Source organism: Tamandua tetradactyla, chromosome 3, assembly GCF_023851605.1.
Source record: "Tamandua tetradactyla isolate mTamTet1 chromosome 3, mTamTet1.pri, whole genome shotgun sequence".
Taxonomy (NCBI): Eukaryota; Metazoa; Chordata; class Mammalia; order Pilosa; family Myrmecophagidae; genus Tamandua; species Tamandua tetradactyla.
Window position 1 is genome coordinate 148,158,883 of NC_135329.1, and position 19,051 is coordinate 148,177,933.

General features: G+C 34.9%; 1 protein-coding gene across 10 annotated transcripts in view; it reads right to left on the reverse strand.

Annotated features, from left to right (window-relative positions):
* LNPK (lunapark, ER junction formation factor) overlaps positions 1–19,051 on the reverse strand; it is a 174,876-nt gene that overhangs the window by 119,402 nt on the left and 36,423 nt on the right. For 3 of the 10 annotated variants that reach the window (XM_077154235.1, XM_077154233.1, XM_077154222.1), the window contains exon 1: positions 14,277–14,453. The exons of the other annotated variants lie outside the window; for them this stretch is intronic. The gene's annotated coding sequence lies outside the window, so the exon portion shown is untranslated. Of the gene's footprint in view, positions 1–14,276; positions 14,454–19,051 lie in introns of those variants that run through there. 10 annotated transcript variants of the gene reach the window in all.

Genomic DNA, 19,051 nt, shown 5'->3' on the forward strand with positions numbered 1-19,051 from the left:
AGAAGGTTTACTTTTAACCACTGACAATTTTTTTCAATTATCCTAATTCATAAATTAACATAGAAGTAGATGTTACACAGTGTTTTTCTCAGTAATATTGAAATATGTAAATATTAGACCCATTTGTGTGCTGCAGAATTCTAGGTTTTACATGAGCAATTGACTCAGAAACATTTTTTTCAAAAAAAGTTTTCTAATTTAAAGTATCACCTTTGATAAATGCAAAAATCAGGGGATATGGATGCTACTTAAAACAAAATTAACTGACCCCTACTTCACACACTATACAAAATTTAACTCAAAGTGGATCAACTGCCTAAATATAATGGCTAAAACCATAAAACTCTTAGAAGAAAACATTGGGGAAAATCAAGGACAAACCTTGAATTTGACAATGGATTCTTAGATATGTCCACAAAAATATGTGCAACAAAGTGAAAAATAGATAAATAGGACTTCATAAAAGTCAAAACTTTGAGAGCATCAAAGGACATTTTCAAAAAAGTGAAAAGAGACCTACAGAATGGAAGATACTTAGAAATCACATACCTGATAAGGATTTAATATCCACAATACAGTAATAACTCATAACAGCAAAAGAAGGAAAATGACCCTGTTTTTAAATGGGCAAAGGACTTAGACATTCCTACAAAAAAAAGATAAACAAATGGCTAATAGGTTCATGAAAAAAATGCTCCACATCATTACATTAAGGAAATGCATACCAAAAGCATAATGAGATACTACTTCACACTCATTAGGATGGCTATGGTTTTAAAAACAAAGTAATGTGTTGGTAGAGATGTAGAGAAATTGGAACCCTCATGCACTGCCAATGGGAATGCGAAATGGTGCAGCTGCTGTGGAAAACACTTTGGTAGTTCCTCAAAAATGTAAGCATAGAATTATCATATGACCTAGCAATTCCACTCCTTGGTATATACCAAAAGTACTGAACGGTATCAAGCAGATGCTTGTGTACCAATGTTCACAGCATTATTCACAATAGCCAAAAGGTAGAAACGACCTAAGTGTCCACTGTCAGGTGAATGGATAAACAAAATGTGATATGCACATATAATGGAATACTATTCAGTCATAAAAAGGAATAGAGTTCTGACATATGCTACATCATGGATACCTTGAAAACACACTAAGTGCAATCAGCCATACTCAAAAGGACAAATATTGTATGATTCAACTTATACAAAATATCTAGAATAGACCATTCATAGAGGCATAAAGTAGATCAGAAGCTTCCAAGGGCTGGGGTGAGTGGGAGGATTTATTGCTTAATAGGTACACGGTTTCTGTCTGGGGTGATAAAAAAAAGTTTTGATAACAGACAGTGGTAATAATAGCACAATGTAGTAACTGTAATTTTTGGACAAACTTTTCATGTAATGTATGTTCATTAGATATATTAAGGTAACATAAACAAAGAATATTCATTTATAATCTGTTTTAACACCAGGTTTTACGTTTCTAAAATTAGTAACCACTCTTATTTTGCTTCACATCTCTTATAGTTTCCTCAACGACTGCCCTTCAGTTACCTCAAATTTCAATCAAAATGAGAAAAGCAAATTTAATGACAATAAAATATTAAAACCTTAAGGAAGTTTCTATGAGAATGCTGTTGCTAGAAATCCTATAGTAAAATAGAAACAAATCACCAACGACATACACTCTCTTCTTTACCCCTTTCTCTACCGCCCTGTAGTTTCTGTTCTTAATGGTCTCATTGCCACCCTATGACAGGTTCACCTTTCTCAGTGACATAACTACTTAACTATTCATTTTTACTCATCACTTGCCAGTGCAGAGCTCTCTGTGATTTCTCACTGCAACCCAAAGTAAACATCACTGTCACACTGCAATCCTAAACCCACTCCCACCATCATGTACAGCTGGGCAGGTTGTATACAGCACAGTTCCAGAGAGTATCAATCACTCTGTAATCATTGTATATTTTTGAAGACAGTTTTTCTGAAGATGGCTGTAAAATGTCTTTAGAAAGAGGCTCTTTCTCAATTTTGCACAAAGACATCATATGAGGCTTCTTGACCCCACGCAAAGCAGCACTTCACATTCAGGCTGTAGAAGAAAAGACAGATCAGGCTTTCAGTCCCTGGAACCCAAGCCACAGGAAAAAGATGACATTCAACACTGCCTCCTCTCCAGAGACAGTGTTCAGCAGTGGAACCCTCAGAGTTCTGCTGGTAAGGTGCTGCCTGCTGCCTTCATCATGCCTGCTGAAGGGGAGACTGGTTCTACTCTGAACTCTTCTCCCAGCCTTTCTTTTCCCACACACCCAAAAGAAATCCTGTTATTCATCCACTTTTATTTCACATAGACTAAGGAAGAAATTTCCTGAGGATTCTTTTCAATTTTTCTTCATATGGACTCCCCCATGCCTCATCTGGGGGCCACTCCTAGCATTCTAGCCTTGGGTTCAGGGAAACCCAACCAAACAAAGACTACCTGCATTCCCCAAATTCAGGCCAAGGGTCCCCCAAGAGTTACCCAGCTATCAACATCAATCAAGCAGTCCCAAAGGGTTCACAATAGGACTTGACAATAATCTTCATAGCCAATGATCAGTGATCAAGTTTAAGCCAGGAATCAAAGACCCAGCCTGTGACAACTCTAGTAGCAGGAAATTATGCTTTTAATGTTTTGTATCACAACATATTTTGTCACAATTTTATAACTAATTATCTCACAAATGACAAGAAAATACTCTGGATTTCAAGGGAGAGTGTTACTATAAAAATTTAAATGTTATCACTATCTATTGCTTTGCACAATGTATAAGTTGTTGTTGACCTGGAAGTCCAGCTTAATATCTCTAATTTCTCCTGTGCATTTTCTTGATTATCAAGGAGTATTAAAATATATGTATCTTGGCCCTGCATCAATTAAGATGGCAGAGCGAGGCAATGTAGGGCTCATCCCTTCATAGAAGCAAGAACTGCCAGAAACCTTTTTCTCAAAGCTGCAGATAACATTTAAAGGGCTGTAATAACAGGGACCACAGTGCATCACAAAAAGGGCTACTTAAAAGTGGTAGGGCCTAAGAGTTACTTCTTGAAGACCTCTTTTGTTGCTCAGATGTGGCTTCTCTCTGTCTATGCCCAACTCTGCAAGTGAAATTTTTGCCCTCCCCGCTACATGGAACATGACATCCAGGGGTGAAAGTCGTTCTGGCAGCATGGGAGATGACTCCCAGGGATGAATCTGGCCCTGTCACTATGGGATCAACAATGCCATCCTGATGAACTGGATTGTCATCCAATCCATTCTGATCAAAAAGGGGAAAAGAAGTGTAACAAATAAGGCATCAGTGGCTGAGAGAGTTCAAATATCATTGAAAGGATACTTTAAAGGTCACTCTTACACAAGCTTTAGTTAGACATTACCTACCATAATTTGCCAAACCCCAATTCAAACCATTCCTGCCAATCCTAAAGAACACCTAGAGCATTATATAAGATTCTACAAGGGTTCCATGCACTAGGATAACTTCCAGAAACCTACAACCTCCAGATGGGTCCCTGGACCATATAAGTTTTGAAATGCAGAGGGGTCAGCCTCTCCAGAGCATCAGCTAGTTCCATCCCCCATTCCATATTATCAACAGCCCCTTCCAATATGAAAAAGTCAGAAGCCCAAATACCCCTAAAGAGTGGGGAAAAGATCAAAGGTGATGCTGGAGTAATACAGAGAAGGTCGGGTTTAACAAATGAGTATGATTGCTGAATCATTATATTGATATTTCTTTTAGTCTCCAGTTTCTTAGAGCAGCTAGAAGTAAAAACCTAAAATCGTGGAATTGTAACTCATACCAAACTCTGAAATCTTTTCTATAACCAATGGTCGTGATGTATTTTGAAATTTATTGCTTTTTTGTATTTATGTTATTTTTCACAAAAAAAGAAAAATATATATTTCTTCTAGCCTCCAGTGTTTTGGAGCAGCTAGAAGGAAAAAACTAAAAAAGTGGAATGGTGGCCCATGACAAACTCTGAAATCTGTTCTGTGACTTCTTGTTGAAGTGTACTTTGAAAATCATTCCTTTTTCTTTCTTTTATTTGTATATATGTTATACTTAACAATAAATAATTTTTTTAAAAAATAATCCTCCCCAATAAAAGTTGTGGGCTCTGTGTTGCCCTGGCTGGCTGGTCCCCCACCCCTCACCATTTTGCACAAACCCAGTCTTTATTCCCAGTCACATATACTTGGTCCCAGTTCCTGAGGGGGCAGAGTAAACCTCTGCACTTACTGGGAACATATATGTCTGGTGCAGTCTGTCTTCTGGTGGCCTGAGTGACTCACTGTCCCAAAATTTGCCAGGCATGTAGAAGGCAGCTCATTGAGCACTCCTACAGAATGCTCTAGGAAAGCTATCAAGCCATGCTACCAGGGGCAAGGGATTGCAGGTTATAGAACATAGTGCAGTGCCCTAAAAAGTGAGGGAACTGTTTTCTAGAGAAGAGACATTCAGAACACACATGTATGCCCAAGACAAGACATACGTGCAGAAAAGATCAAGGAGGCATGGAGGTATTCTCTAAACTCATTATATGGATAAGCGCTGAAGGAGAGCACTTGCACAGGTCAACGTGCAAAGACTGGGAGAGGTGTTTTCTTTGTTTTCTTCTTTTTGTTAGTTGCAGGCATTAAAGGAAAGATCTGTCTTGACACTAGCTGGATACAAGCTTAAAAAACAGATGCCCCAGAGTCTAAATTCCAGTGACAACACTTCAAAATATAAAAATATCAATATACATAAGCATTGTGAGAGTATCAGGGGAAGAAAGAGAGAATATTCCAAGAAATAAGAGCTGAAAACTTGCCAAATTTAACAACAACATCAAAACAAAAAACACAAATATACACATCCAAGACACTCAATGAACCCCCAAGATGATAAACCCAAATAGACTCATGCTGCAGTAAATTCTATTCAAACCGCAGAATGCCAAAACAGAGAACTCCGAGAGCTACAGAAGAGAAGCAACAGGTCACATGTTCAATAAGATTAAGTGCCAATTTCTCACTGGAAACCATGGAGACAAGAAAGCAGTGGGGTGACATATTTAAAGTGCTAAAAGCAAAAAATTGCCAACCAAGAATTCTACATCTGGCATAACTCACTTTCAAAGCTGAAGGAACATTAAAATATTCCTAGATAACCAAAATCTGAGGCATTTCATCATTACTAGATTGGCCCTACAAAAGATGCTAAAGAGGGTTGTGCCAGTTTAAAGGAAAGGACAGGACAAGAAATACAGCTTGGTGAGAGCAATGACAAGGGCAAATAAAAATGCCAGTGCTATTGTATTTTGGTTTGTAACACCACATTGTACTTCCTACAAGATCTTAAAGGCAAATGCATAAAATGCAATAATAAGTCAGTGGTTTTGGACTCATAACATATAAACCTGTAATTTGTGACAAGAACTATATGATGGTAGGGAAATGGTAAGGTATAAAAAAATAGTTTGTGTAGACTATTGAAGTTAAGTTAGTGCCAAAGCAAATAAGAATATTACAGACTTAGGATGCTAAATTTAGCACCATAATAACTACAAAGAAAATATTGGAGAATACATAAGCTCATAGAAACAAAAATTAGACTATGAGTTAATAGATTTGCAGGAAAGGGGAAATGGGAACTTAACACACAAAGGCTATAGATAATGGGGAGATGGGAAAGTTTTAGTGAATGAAGGTGGTTAGGGTGCTGCCACACAAGGAATGTGATTCATCTCACTGGTCTTACTGAACGGTATGCTCGGGAGTTGTTCAGATGAGACAGTTTATGGGGTATTTATATGTTACTGCAATCAAGAAAATAGAGCAGCTGAAGAGACAATATCAATTAAAAGTGATACATGATCCTGGATAGTAACTAACAAGGAAGGAGAGACGGCTCAAATTGGCATTATTGAGACATTTGAAAAAGTTGGAATAGCGACTGTAAGCTTCATATCAACTGTAAACTCCTTAAACTTGATAACCGCACTTTGGGTGAATATCCTTGTTGTTAGGAAATGTACATGACAGTATTACGTATTCAAGGAGCACTATATATGCAACCTACACTGAAGTGTTCAGAAGATGGATTGACAGACAGACAGAAGGATAGATAGATAGACAGACACACGTACAGAGAGCTAGTTATATGGATAGATAGAATCATATGGCAGATGTGGCAAAATTTCAAAACTAGTGAATCTGCTGATGTGGAGGGATAGGAATATATGAGTTCTTCATATGGGGCTTGTATTGCTTTTGCAACCATCCCGTAAATTTGAAAGTATTTCAAAATAAAATATTTTAAATGAAATACATCTAGTTAATGTGAAATTTAACTAACACTGATGGTTCAGATCAGAAATATACAAAATAGGAAAGAGATATATTGTAATACTTAGTCTAAATGTCTCATTCAGAAATGGATGCAAATTCTAATATGGTTTATATCATACTTTGGCTTTTAAAATGGTATGACAAATCTAAAGCCCTTCTGTAATTTCCTTAATTCCTATAATACCGATCAATTTAATATCATTAAAGATTCTAATATCTTTTGTCAGAAAATTGTATAAGACTTTTAAATGGGTTTTAAAAAAAGGATAACTACGTGTCCTATCTGGGGCACTCTTTTGGATTATCTCCACCTTTGAGTTATTTGAGTTATTCTTTGAGTTATTATACTACTCTGTAAATTATAGAAAACAGATCATACAAATGATCCTTGACCATGGAAATGCAAATGGACTCTATCAGTAGAATCCAATTGATTATTGTCCTTTGAGTAGGTCAATTTTGCATCTATCTGTAAATGCATTTCCAATTGCCTATATATATACATGTGGACCTTTGACTTCCTTTGAATTGTTATGACATCCTACCAGTTTCCTTATTAATTAATGTGCTAAATAAAATCTGTAATACTCTAAATCTAAATTAAATCTAAATCTAAATAAAAATCTGTTCATTTTGTACTTGTACGAGTCATGGTTTTACCTTCTTTCAGAAAATATCATTTAACACCTTGACTAATGCTATTAACTTATTATAATAGTTATTTTATTTATACAATTTGATAAAATCTTCATTTGAAGGAAGTGTTTAGAGCATATCCATCTCACTGGTGGTGCTGTGACTGGACCAAGGCAGTGTATTATGTGCTCAATACACTCAATGACTGTTTTAGTTTGCTAACTGCTGAATGCAATATACCAGAAACTGAACAGCTTTCAAAAAGGGGAATTTAATAAGTTACAAGTTACAGTTCTAAGGCCATATAAATGTCCCAATTAAAGTAAATCTATAGATATATCCAATCTAAGGCATCCAGGGAAAGATACCTTAATTCAAGAAGGCCAAGGAAGACCAGGGTTCTCTCTCAAGTGGAAAGACAGATGACAAACACAGTATCCGCTAGCTTTCTCTCCAGGTCTCTTGGTTCATGAAGCTCCCCAGGGGCATCCTCCTTCATCTCCAAAGGTTGTTGGCTGGTGGACTTCGTAGATCTCTTGTCATTCTGTCATGGTTCATGGCTCTTTCCTTGTTCAAAAAGAACCCTCTCCAAAATGTCTCCTCTTTTATAGGATTCTAGTAAACTAATCAAGATCCACATAGAATGGATGAAGACATGTCTCCATCTAATCAAGTTTAGTACCCAAAGTTGATTGAGCCACATCTCTGTGGAGATAACCTAATCAAGTTTCCAACCTCTAGTATTGAATAGGGATTAAAAGAAACCATTGCTCCCACAAGACTGATTAAGATTAAAACATGGCTTTTCTAGGGTACATAAATCTTTTCAAACCAACACAATGACCAATTCCTGAGACACCAAGGTTTCAAAAAGAGAAACAGTTTATTGTTGGACATGGAGCAGGAGAGCAGATGGCCCATCAGCCCCCCAAAATCTGTCTTCCTGATCTGCAGAAATTCTGACAGTTTCATAATATCAAATTATGGGCAGGTTTTAGAACAATGAGTACAATGGCTCCAGATGATATAATTCATGGTCTGTAATCACTGAGCACGTGCAGAATGATTACATGCTTAGTCACAGAACACGCCTAGGAAAATGGTGGCCTTACTATGATGATGGATGCAATTTTAAGTGTGATCATGAGGTATAGGTGACATATAGGTTAAAGTCTAAGCTACCGTGCATGTCAGGTGGGCCCACTTTGGTTAGAGTCAGCTTCAGTTATCAAGATAACTTTGGATTTGGGACAAGTTAGTTCTGGGCTAATCCACGTCCCTTCAATAATAAACATTAGGGCCTGTTTTAGTGATCACAAAACTCTAAAGTCAAAAACTGGATAAATGACTACAAATGAGGGTTAGTCACAAGGTTTTTAAAATCACAAGGGCACAAGATAAAGGCTATACAATCCTTATCAGAGATCAAGGCAGTTGGATTATAGTTCAAAGATTTCACGTACTTCCCTTTGTCTACTCTAATATGCCAGAAGGGAAAAAGGAATACCCACATAATGAATCAGTAATTATAATCATCCCTTAAATCTTAACTTCTCAGTTACAGTACAGAAAACTTGATTTATTTTCTTTTATTAAGTGCACTTCATGTATTTCCAATAAGGTGACTTTCCAGAAAGTGAAATTTGTTATTTTCTGGCTTTTAACAGGGTTAAGTATAAACAAATTTCATAACTTATCCCCACAAAATCAAAAATGAACTAATTGTAGGACTCTGTGTTATGCCTAAGTGTGGTGGCGAGGAGTGAAATATAAACCCAATTGCAGGAACTGAATCTCTTATAACACTTCTTTAAAGAATTTTACTAGTCAAGCTGCAAAGAGATTAGTAAAAGAATTATTCATATATATTTTGCTTTTTATCAGTATTATTAATTTTTGCAACCACAAAGTACTGGCATTGCTTTGTAGCATTGGGCTCCTGGCCCACCTCTCTGAGATTTGTATACTAGGAAAACATTTCACACATATCATCCATGCAATATTTCAAAATGTGATTAAATTCATTCTTTTATTTTCTGTTTTCTTTTGTTGCTACTTTTTTGTTTCATTTTTTATCATTTATAACTGAAGAAGGACTGCTCAAAATTGGAAAAAGAAATGATAGCTCAAGCAGTAGAATTTCAACTGCATACATGCTTCAAAGAGTGCAAAAGGTTATATTTCAGGGAGGGTACTAAAATTACATATAATTTTTCCCCAAAAATGCTGAGAGCTGTATCTGCTAATAAGCTTTGCCCAGTTTGGAAACCAAACTCAGCCACAGAGTATGAGAATGCCAGATATACGACAATAAATATTTTTGGCATGGTTTCAAAGCTACATAATGCCAGACATAGACATGTAAAAGTAATGGCAAGAACTACAAAGATTATAAAAGAAATAAAGTCACAGTTCGTAATTCATATGATTATGTTCAATAGCAGACTTAAACAGCTATTCACATAATAAGATCCACATGTAAAAGCATCAGCTTATTTTACTCAGAAAAAGATAACAAATATTAAACTGGCTTTTAAAAGTAAAATTTTGTTGAGAGCTTGTAAATGTATTTTTGCAAGCTGAGAGAGAAACTTAGGTTTTTGTTTGTTTGTTTATATTTAGATAGCCAACTTCTGGTTTCCTTTGCAGAAAAATTAAGTAAAAAAATAAAAGAAAATACATTCTCACAGACTAGAACATCTTTTGAGTATTGTCACTGTAATCTGTGTGTTAAAACTGGAGCTTAGGGAAAACACCCTTTCCCTTGTTAAAATTAAATTGTATGTTGCATTTAGAGAAAGGACGAGTGAACTATAGTTGCCAGTGTTCAACCCTTGCATTGACTGCTGGATACAGATTATGGGACTCAAAGCCAAAGTGAATAAAATAGTCCAAAGCAATTCAAGTGCATCCTAAACCATTGCAAGATACATATGTAAGGCTGGGTTTTAAATGTGGGTATTCTAGCAATACTATATGCTACTTGGAATATTTTATTTTATACCCAGGGAAATAAAAACTAAATTGAGTTTGTGATGGGTTTGATTTCCAGAGATAAAAGAAGTACACTGTTGTGTTTTCCTTCCACTTAATTCACCAGTTAGAAGTGGTCAGCCATCGGGGTGGGCTAATGAAAAGCGAGACTAAGGGGAAATGCTAGTGATAGAGGATGGAGCAAACTGTAGAGTCTGAAATAAACTGTCAGTCCCTTAGGCAAGATAAGTCAGAATACCACAGCCAAGAACAGCTAGCTCGGGTTCAGTGCTCAGTCACAAGCAAAACTATGAATTGAGGTTTATTTATTTTAAAAAAGAGAATGTTAGCAGGATAGTAAGTAATAATTTGGCGGGTAAACTGAAAATCAAGTCACCACATTTAAGATTTTATATTAAATACAATAAAATATGTTTGTTGGTACTATAGGTCTATATTGTATTGAATTTATATGTTGTTTTGTAAAAAGATACACTTTACACTTTTATTCCCTTTCAACCCAGAGAGAATTTATAAGATAGCATAAGTTACATAGTATGATTTGTAAGGTAGGATAAGTTACAAGTGTCTATCAACTATTAAAAGAAGAAAATGTTTGGCAAACATTATTTTCCAAGTCCTGCATGGAATTTTAAAATATTCTTTCAACAATGGACTGTTACAATACACATGAGTGCATTGGTGATTATATACACTTTTTCTTAGATTTTGTGAGAATGTTTGATACAAAAAGACACTTTCACATGGACTTCTATCCCCATTTAAGCACTGATTCCTTTAATGGACCTTGAGAGTCTTGATTTAGAACTCTTAATAGGCTCGTTTACATTTTGCAAATCTCTACCTTTGAAATAAAAATGCAGTGATCCACCCATCTGCAGACAATTAAGACCAGCAGCCAAGTATAAAAGGGTGGAGAACTTTTAATGGGTGTTTATAGATTGGAAGTACTGACCCCCTTTTAAATGAAAGAGGCATATGAAGAAATAGTAAGTGTTAAGGATAACCATGAAATTCAGTTAACCCCCCAAGCAGAAGATCTGTTATCAAAGAATTAGTAGGATTCTACACCTTTCAACTTAAAGTTTTTAGCTATCAGTAGCAAAAAAAAGTACTTTAAAAAGAAATGTTATTTAGAAGTGTTTTGATTACAATTTCTTAGCTGCTTTAAAGTCAAAACACAAGCCAGCAGGAAGACCAACAGTAAGGTATGTGATATAAAAAAACAAATATTTCCATAAAATCTTTGCCCTAGCAAAAAGAGAAATTCTTAGTAGGTTCAAGGTGGGAATTTAGGGAATAGTATTTTTTTACAGGAAATACTGGTTAGGCGTTTTATATAGGGGTTCTGCATTTGTGAAGGGATAATTTGCTCTAAAATATGTGGGCAACCAGCCTAAATTCTCTAATTGAGTAGTTTGCTCATAACCCCAGGCCATTAGGTGAATGTAAACTGTTACAGGCTTAGTAAGAAAATAGTCCCATTAGGATTTTTGTATTTGTATGTGGTTGTGGGTTAAAGTAACTGTTTCCAAAATCACGGATTAATGAAAAGCTCTTTTTTCTGAGTTTGCAAATACCAGCTTTGAAATGCCCAAACTCAAATTAAGCCAGACTCTTTTTTCAGTTTTTTTTTAAACAGTAAAAAACATTTTTTACAAGATTAAGTCTCAACTATAAGTTCCATTGTAAGTTATCTAAGGAAAATTGGAGGTATTTAACTAGCTGGCTGTTAATCAAAAAGGAAAATAGCCATATTTTTTCTTGATACTGCCAAATTCTTTGCTCATGTCCTATAATTCCCTTTAATGGCAACTACCAAGAACCTTGATGCATAGAAAACGGGTATGACTTTTAGAAAAGAAAGACTCATGCAGAAATTCAAGAGAGGTCGTGTACACGGATATCGTTTGGTAATGCTCAGATGACATACGTGCTGCGTGTCGGCTCATATTTCTGTCGGGGAGAAGACAACTTTGTCTTGGGCTGCTTACATTCAGTCTTGGGCTCCTCTCTCATAATGGATTCCTCAGCTAAACAGTCTATTTTTGTCCTGGTTCCTGGACCAGCTGTTAACTTGTCATATTGGGTTTTTTGGATTTTTTGTTTGGTTGGTTGGTTTGGTTTGGTTCTTTGTTTGTTTGTTTACTAAGTATGGCATATTTGTAAATTCCAGAGCAGGGCAAGAAAGGAACCAAAAATAGACTAGAGGGTAACAAGAAATTCAGTCAAGGGAGGAAAATATCTGACCAAACATATCAGATAAATTTAGTAGATATATTCAAAATTGAGATAATCCGTGTGTTTTTCTCATGAAACTATTTCCCTTTTGAGATTGGCTCTGGCACTACTAAGGCTGTGGAAGGTATTATTATATCAAATCTTCTTTTAAAAATAGAATTACCTGAGACTTTTTCATGGCTACCGAATTAAAGAGAAATCACAATTAGAGCCCCAACACCAGCCTCTTACTTCACCTGGGGCAGTGCTAGGCCTTTTCATAGGCTATTTACTTCTTTTCCTGTAACAGTTTATTTTTCTGTTTTAAAATTTCTTATTTCGAAACATTAAAACAATATCCTAAATTTGCCTAAACAATTTAGTTTTAAGAATCAGAATAATGTTTTATTATATGGCAGGATTTTCTTTTAAAAAGTATGTACTGAAGCAGAATTGTTCTGAAATAAGTTGTTGTGAGAAGTGAATTAAACTTATATATGTAGGGGATATGAAGAAGGACTGGCTTTTATGAGGTATGAAGTGAAGGTGAAGGTATGTCTAAATTTTATACCTAGAATGAATTGACAAAAGGGTTCCAGGATAGTTAGTTTTTAATAGCTTTTTAAGAACTTGCTAAAAGACATAAACAAAGAGAATGTGCTTATTCTCTTCTTTGGCTTGAAACTGAAACCAGAATACTTGAATAATAAATTTTGGAAGAGTTGAGAGATGAGATTTGCTAAAAGAATGGACAATAAAAGAAGTGTAGATTAATTCTGGTAGCAACCAAATAGAGAAAAAGAATTTATTTTTGAAATTCTTCCCTTAGTTTTCCATTATCAAAAGTAATAAAATAATACTACAGAGAAGAAAGGCAGAGAATCAGTAGATTCTCTCACACATCAGTTTACCAGTAGGCTTAATACCATACATAACTATGAATTCCATTAAGAAAGAACAAAATGAAAACGGATATATCCATGGAGAGAAATCACACTTGAAATTTTAATGATAGCTGGCCCTAACAAGAAAAAGAAAAATCCATCAATATGAACATGAAATAAGGAATTATTTTCATGTAAGGGTGCTTCCAAAATATACTAGATGATATCTCTGAATTGATATAGGTGGAATTTAAAAAGACTAAATGGCCTATCCTTCTTATGTTCCATCTTGCACATACTATACCGTTAATTAATATTTTTTAGATAAACGAGAAAGAAAATCAAGCCTGCCATAATATAACTTCTATTTTTTGTAAGTAAGGAAGCATTATAAATCTAAATATTTGCTTTTTCAAGTTTGTTAAAATATGGTTTAAGACAGGTTCCTAACAGATAACTGTTAAAAGTATTTGGTGATAGGGTTTCATTATAATATTCTCTCTTTTATATAGGTTTGAAACTTCCCAAAATAAAAAGTTTAAAAAATAAAAGTGGATTCCTTGAGGCTATATTATTAATAATATTATTATTATTATCACAGAAGTTGTGGGCTTACAGAAAATGATGCTTCCCTTGAGATTTGAAGAGTAGACACATTGGTATTTGCAAAGCCCATATGTAGTCATCAAAACTTGGTCAATAAACAGACAATGCTACAAGAAGGTGGAATAAGGTGAAAAGGGAAGGGAGAAGGGAGGGGAAGGCGGCCTTTCCAAGGGAGGCTGTTTTTATTACCAGACTTTGTTCTTCTGACGCTTCCACCACCTCGTTAACCTCTGTGTCATTCTGAAGGATTTTGCTATGCTCTGATGATTAGAGTCTCACTTGCTAACAACACCACATTTTTAAAAAGCAAGCTCTTCCCTGGAGTCGGGGTGAATTAATTTTCAATTAGTTTTCATTAATGAACTTCATTTTTACGGGCTAACTGCTATCCCGGCTTCAGGAAGCTCAGCGAGCTCTGGAGAGGCGCGGGGAGGGAGCGCGGCAGGAATCCGGAGCGTCGCGGGCCCTTTACCCCGGACCTCGATTATTGCTATTTCCATTATCTTCCGAAACAAACAAAAAAAAAATTGTCTGAATTACAAATCTAACACTTACCAATAGAACCCATACATCTTTTGGGGGGCGGGGGTTCTTCAGAGTTAAGTTTTCTTGCTAGCTGCGTCTGTTGTTTAACCTGTGCCTCCAAACCAGGCTCAAAAGGCAGAGAAAAAGAGCTACCCCTGGAAATTCAGAGAAATCGACCAGGAAAAGGAATCATTTTCCGGGAAGAGACTAAGAATGCCTCTGGCGAAAGAGTCTTAACGTCATAAAGTCCAACAACGAAGTCATTTTAACCCTCTTCAGTGAAAAAAGCCATTCAATATCTTCTTGCTTCAATTAAAAAAACTATTCATACTTCCATTTATAAAGATCACTGTTAAAACCACAATAGTCTGTATAAAATCCATAATTTAGATAATATTGAGTAATAACTACATATGGTTTTAAATCATTTCCTCTGGTTATAAATATGTATTTTTTCATCTGTCTGCCACGTGGAAATTCTATTCTGGATTGCTTCTACATGGTTCGCATGCCAAATTTCTTCCTACCTGGATACATTTTGTCACTATAAAATAATACTATTGGAAGGAATTCTGCTTAAATGTTTTACAGGCATAATTCATATGAATAATATAAAGAATAAGACAGTCCACAGGGCTGTGCCTGAAAGAGTTCTGCTCCAAATTCTACAGGTGTAGGCAAGCCACTCACTCCCTCTGTGCCTTAGTTTTCTCTCGCATAAAAAGATTTAGTCCAAATGTCCTATATTCAAATAATATGCATCTATAATAGCTTGCAAAAAATCATAAATAAATCTAATACATAAAGATAAACTATGCAGTAAAACCAATGTTCTTGTGATAATAATCAAGGACTAATAATAGCCTGAGTTGCAGACCCAAAAACCAACAGCTAACCCGTCCCAGGAAGAGTAGGATGCTCTTGAGCTAAAAGACAGTGAGGTCTCTATGCTTTTCCGTTTCCACTTAAAGAACGCTGCATCTAAGGACCACGCAATATTCGCCACCCGCAGAATGAAACTCTGCATTTATAAAATTTAATAAATGTTTTTATTTTCATGATTTTTCTATGAAAAAAGTGTGTCGTCAGCTTAATTCTTCAGTTTTTTTAATCACAAAGAGGCACATTTTAAAGACAGAATCATAAAAAGGTATTTAGGTCTATCTTGTTACTTTGACTCAAAAATAAATAAAGCTTATTTCCTAGTTGATGGTGTTAAATTCTTCCCTTCACTCAAAAATTATCTCAGTATCCTTGCAGTTAGCATTTATTGAATGCTGATTTATTCATAAAACTGATATTTTCAGGATTGTATCTCAAAACAACTAGAAGATATGGACCTGTTCTGGTGAGATCACAAAGCAGTTGAGATTGACAAACACATATGTATGAAACTAAAGCAGTGCCCAGCAACAGATGAATAAGTACAAAATAATGCAGTAGAAGTGTAAGCCCAGGCACTCAGCGCGTGTAGATAAATTATGATGGCCATAAACCTTGGCTGGTGTTTTATTGTCTTTATTTACTTCCTTCTTCAGAAACGATTTCACCCACATTGCTGTGCATTTCTTTGTGAGACAAACTCATACATATATATAAATATATAGATAGATAGATAGATAGATAAGTGTTGTCATAGAGACAGACCTGGAGTTTCCAGCACTCAATTATTTTCCATAGAAAAGCATCAGAATAAAATTGACGGATCTTCTGTGGTTATAAAAACACAACTACCACAAAAATCAGCAAGAAACTAGAAATGCTAAATACTTTATTGTGTAAATTATTTTTAAACACCTGGAACATGACTTTGCAAATTGGAATCCAATTTGTAAAACAGAAAAAGAGCGATAGATAATAAAACAGAATTAGTAATGTACGAGTGCAAAACTAACCCTCATAAGAAGTAGGTGGCACCTTAATTATTGCAATGAATTAAGGTCAATTTATCAAAGTATTTACAAATGTTAATCTTTAATAAATTTGTGCATATTTAACAAAATGATTGTCAGACTAAATGGCTATGAACTCAAGCTCTGGAATCTGATGATGACATAATTGAAAGAGTTTGGGTCTTAGAGTCAGACAGACCTGAATTAATCCCACATCATGAACAGGTCCTTGGGCAAGGTTCTTTCTTCTCTGAGTCTCAATTTCTTTATCAGTTATGTACAAGTAACAATAATACCTACATTATAAGGTTTTTATGAGGATTAAATGAGATAATGCATATTAAATGCTTTGCAGATGGCAAGCACTCATTAAAATGAACTATTGCTATTATATATAGTCAAGTAAATATTCAGAAGCAAGCAAGACTCTTAGAAGTGTAAGGGGAGTTATCTTACAAATTTATCTAATTAATGAAGTCAATAAAATAATTTTATTTAAAAACACCAATAAAATTGAAGATAAAACCAAATAATAATTAACATGACTGTCATTACTTAGGCTGCTTAGCAGTCAATTAAAAAACTTGATGTCACTAGTTTCCAAATCCCATCATCTTGTACAAAAACCAATTTTTTTTTTGCATGGGTAGGCACCAGGCATTGAACCCTGGTCTCCAGTATGCCAGGCGAGAATTCTGCCACTAAGCCAACGTTACACCACCCCAAAAACCAATTATTTAATATCAGTTGACCTTCATAATTCCACTGACACACCTCATTATTAGGGTCTACCTCCTGTCCTATATTCTCCCAAGTTAAAATCAGTAAGAATATACATGTCCTATGTCTTTTCATGAGTAAAGCATAAATGAAGACAAGCTGGGAAAATAAACTCCCCTGCACCCATGCACCTGTTTTCGACGTCCCAATATGGGAAATGTGAACTCTCTATAGAGAACCACTGAGAAACTTACCTCTAAGTACATTTTACTAAATTTAACATAATAATGTTTTTTCTTATATGAGACATACTTTTTTCAAAACATTAAAGAACTTTTTCAGGAGTCTCTAATTTTAGTCATAACATACTTATAAGATGGGGTGATTTCTTATTACCTTGATTTTTTTGGACATAGTCAAACTATAGTGGCTGAAAGCCAAATAGTGTACCAAAATGTACCAAAATGAAAAAAAAATGAGTGAGAATTAAGTAAAATTATAATTCTAACTCTGCAAGATCCTTTTTTAAATAAGCCATCTTCGATGATGAGGATGGAGGCACAGCTTGTGTAATTAACACCTCTGAATTGTATATTAAAAAAGGAGGTAAAGGAAATTTTAAGTTTGAATTTATTACCATGAACATGTGCAAAAAAAAAAAAAAGGAAAAGAAAAAGAGAACCTGTGTAACATAATGTAGACAGAATGCTAAAGTTTCATTAATTGTAACAAAGGTACAACACGAACGCAAAATGTTAATAATAGGGAAAACTGTGTGTGTGTGTGTGTGAGAGAGGGGTTTATATGGGAATTTTGTACTTGTTGCACAATGTTTCAGAAAACCTACATCTGCTCTAATTAAAAATGGCACCATGAGCAAGAAGGACTGAGCCCCAAAATGCAATATTGTTTTAACATTTAAACATCAATAAGGGTAATTTACCATATTAAAAGAAATAGAGAAAATACATATAAACATTTGGAATAAAAAGCCATTATAACTGTAATGAAACTAATAGCACCATGAACCTCATTGCCCTATTCTAGCCAAATACTATCATTACTCCGGATTCTTCTGAAAAAGTAATTTAGGTACATAGTTTTAAAAAATTGAAAAGTTCAAAAGGATATTCTCAGAAAAAAGGATATACTCCCATCACTAATCTCCCATTTAAACTTGTTTCATAAATTGGAGGTACTATTCAGTTACACACATTACAAATATAAGTTCACATTGATTTACCTGATGGGAAGACAGATTAGATAGATAGATAGATAGATGGATAGATAGACAGACAGACAGACAGGTAATATAGATGATATATAAGTAGATAAATGTAGAAATTTATTTCTGATTTTAGGTATGTAGTATTTTATATATTATATTTAATATTATAATTGTATTAAATGTTCTATATTAAGAAATAAATTAACAAATAGGACATAAATGATTGCAGATCTTTTGTGATTTTTACTTTTGAAGAGAATATCTAGTACAAGAAAAGACCATTAAGTAACATTCTGAAAATCATTGCACTTAAGATACTGTATGCTAACTCAAAAGGAGAATTGAAGAAACCAGACCTAAAGAACTATGAATTCTTTGTAATCATAGACCATGAAAATTTATTTTCTTATGGGTGGCCCTGAGACTGCAAGTTCAAAGTACCTTCTGAAGCATAAAACAGTACAGTTATATCTGACATAGTACTAATATCAAAGCCATCTCATTAGATATTTATTTGATGACAAAAAGAAAGAGAGGATGCAAATAAATAAAATCAGAAATAGAAGAGGAGACATAATCACTGACCCCACAGATATGAGAGGATACTATGAGCAACTATATGCTAATAAACTAGACAATGTAGATGAAATAGACAACTTCCTAGAAAGGCATAAACAACCACTATTGACTCAAGAAGAAATAGATGACCTCAACAAACCAGTCACAAGTAAAAAGATTGAATCAGTCATCAAGAAGCTCCAAAAAGAGAAAAGTCCAAGACCAGATCACTTTACATGTGAATTCTACCAAGTATTCAAGAAAGAATTAGTACCAATTCTGCTCAAACTCTTCAAAAAAATTGAAGAGGAGGGAAAGCTACCTAACTCATTCTATGAAGCCAACATCACCCTCACACTTAAGCCAGACAAAGATATTACAAGAAAAGAAAATTACAGACCAATCTC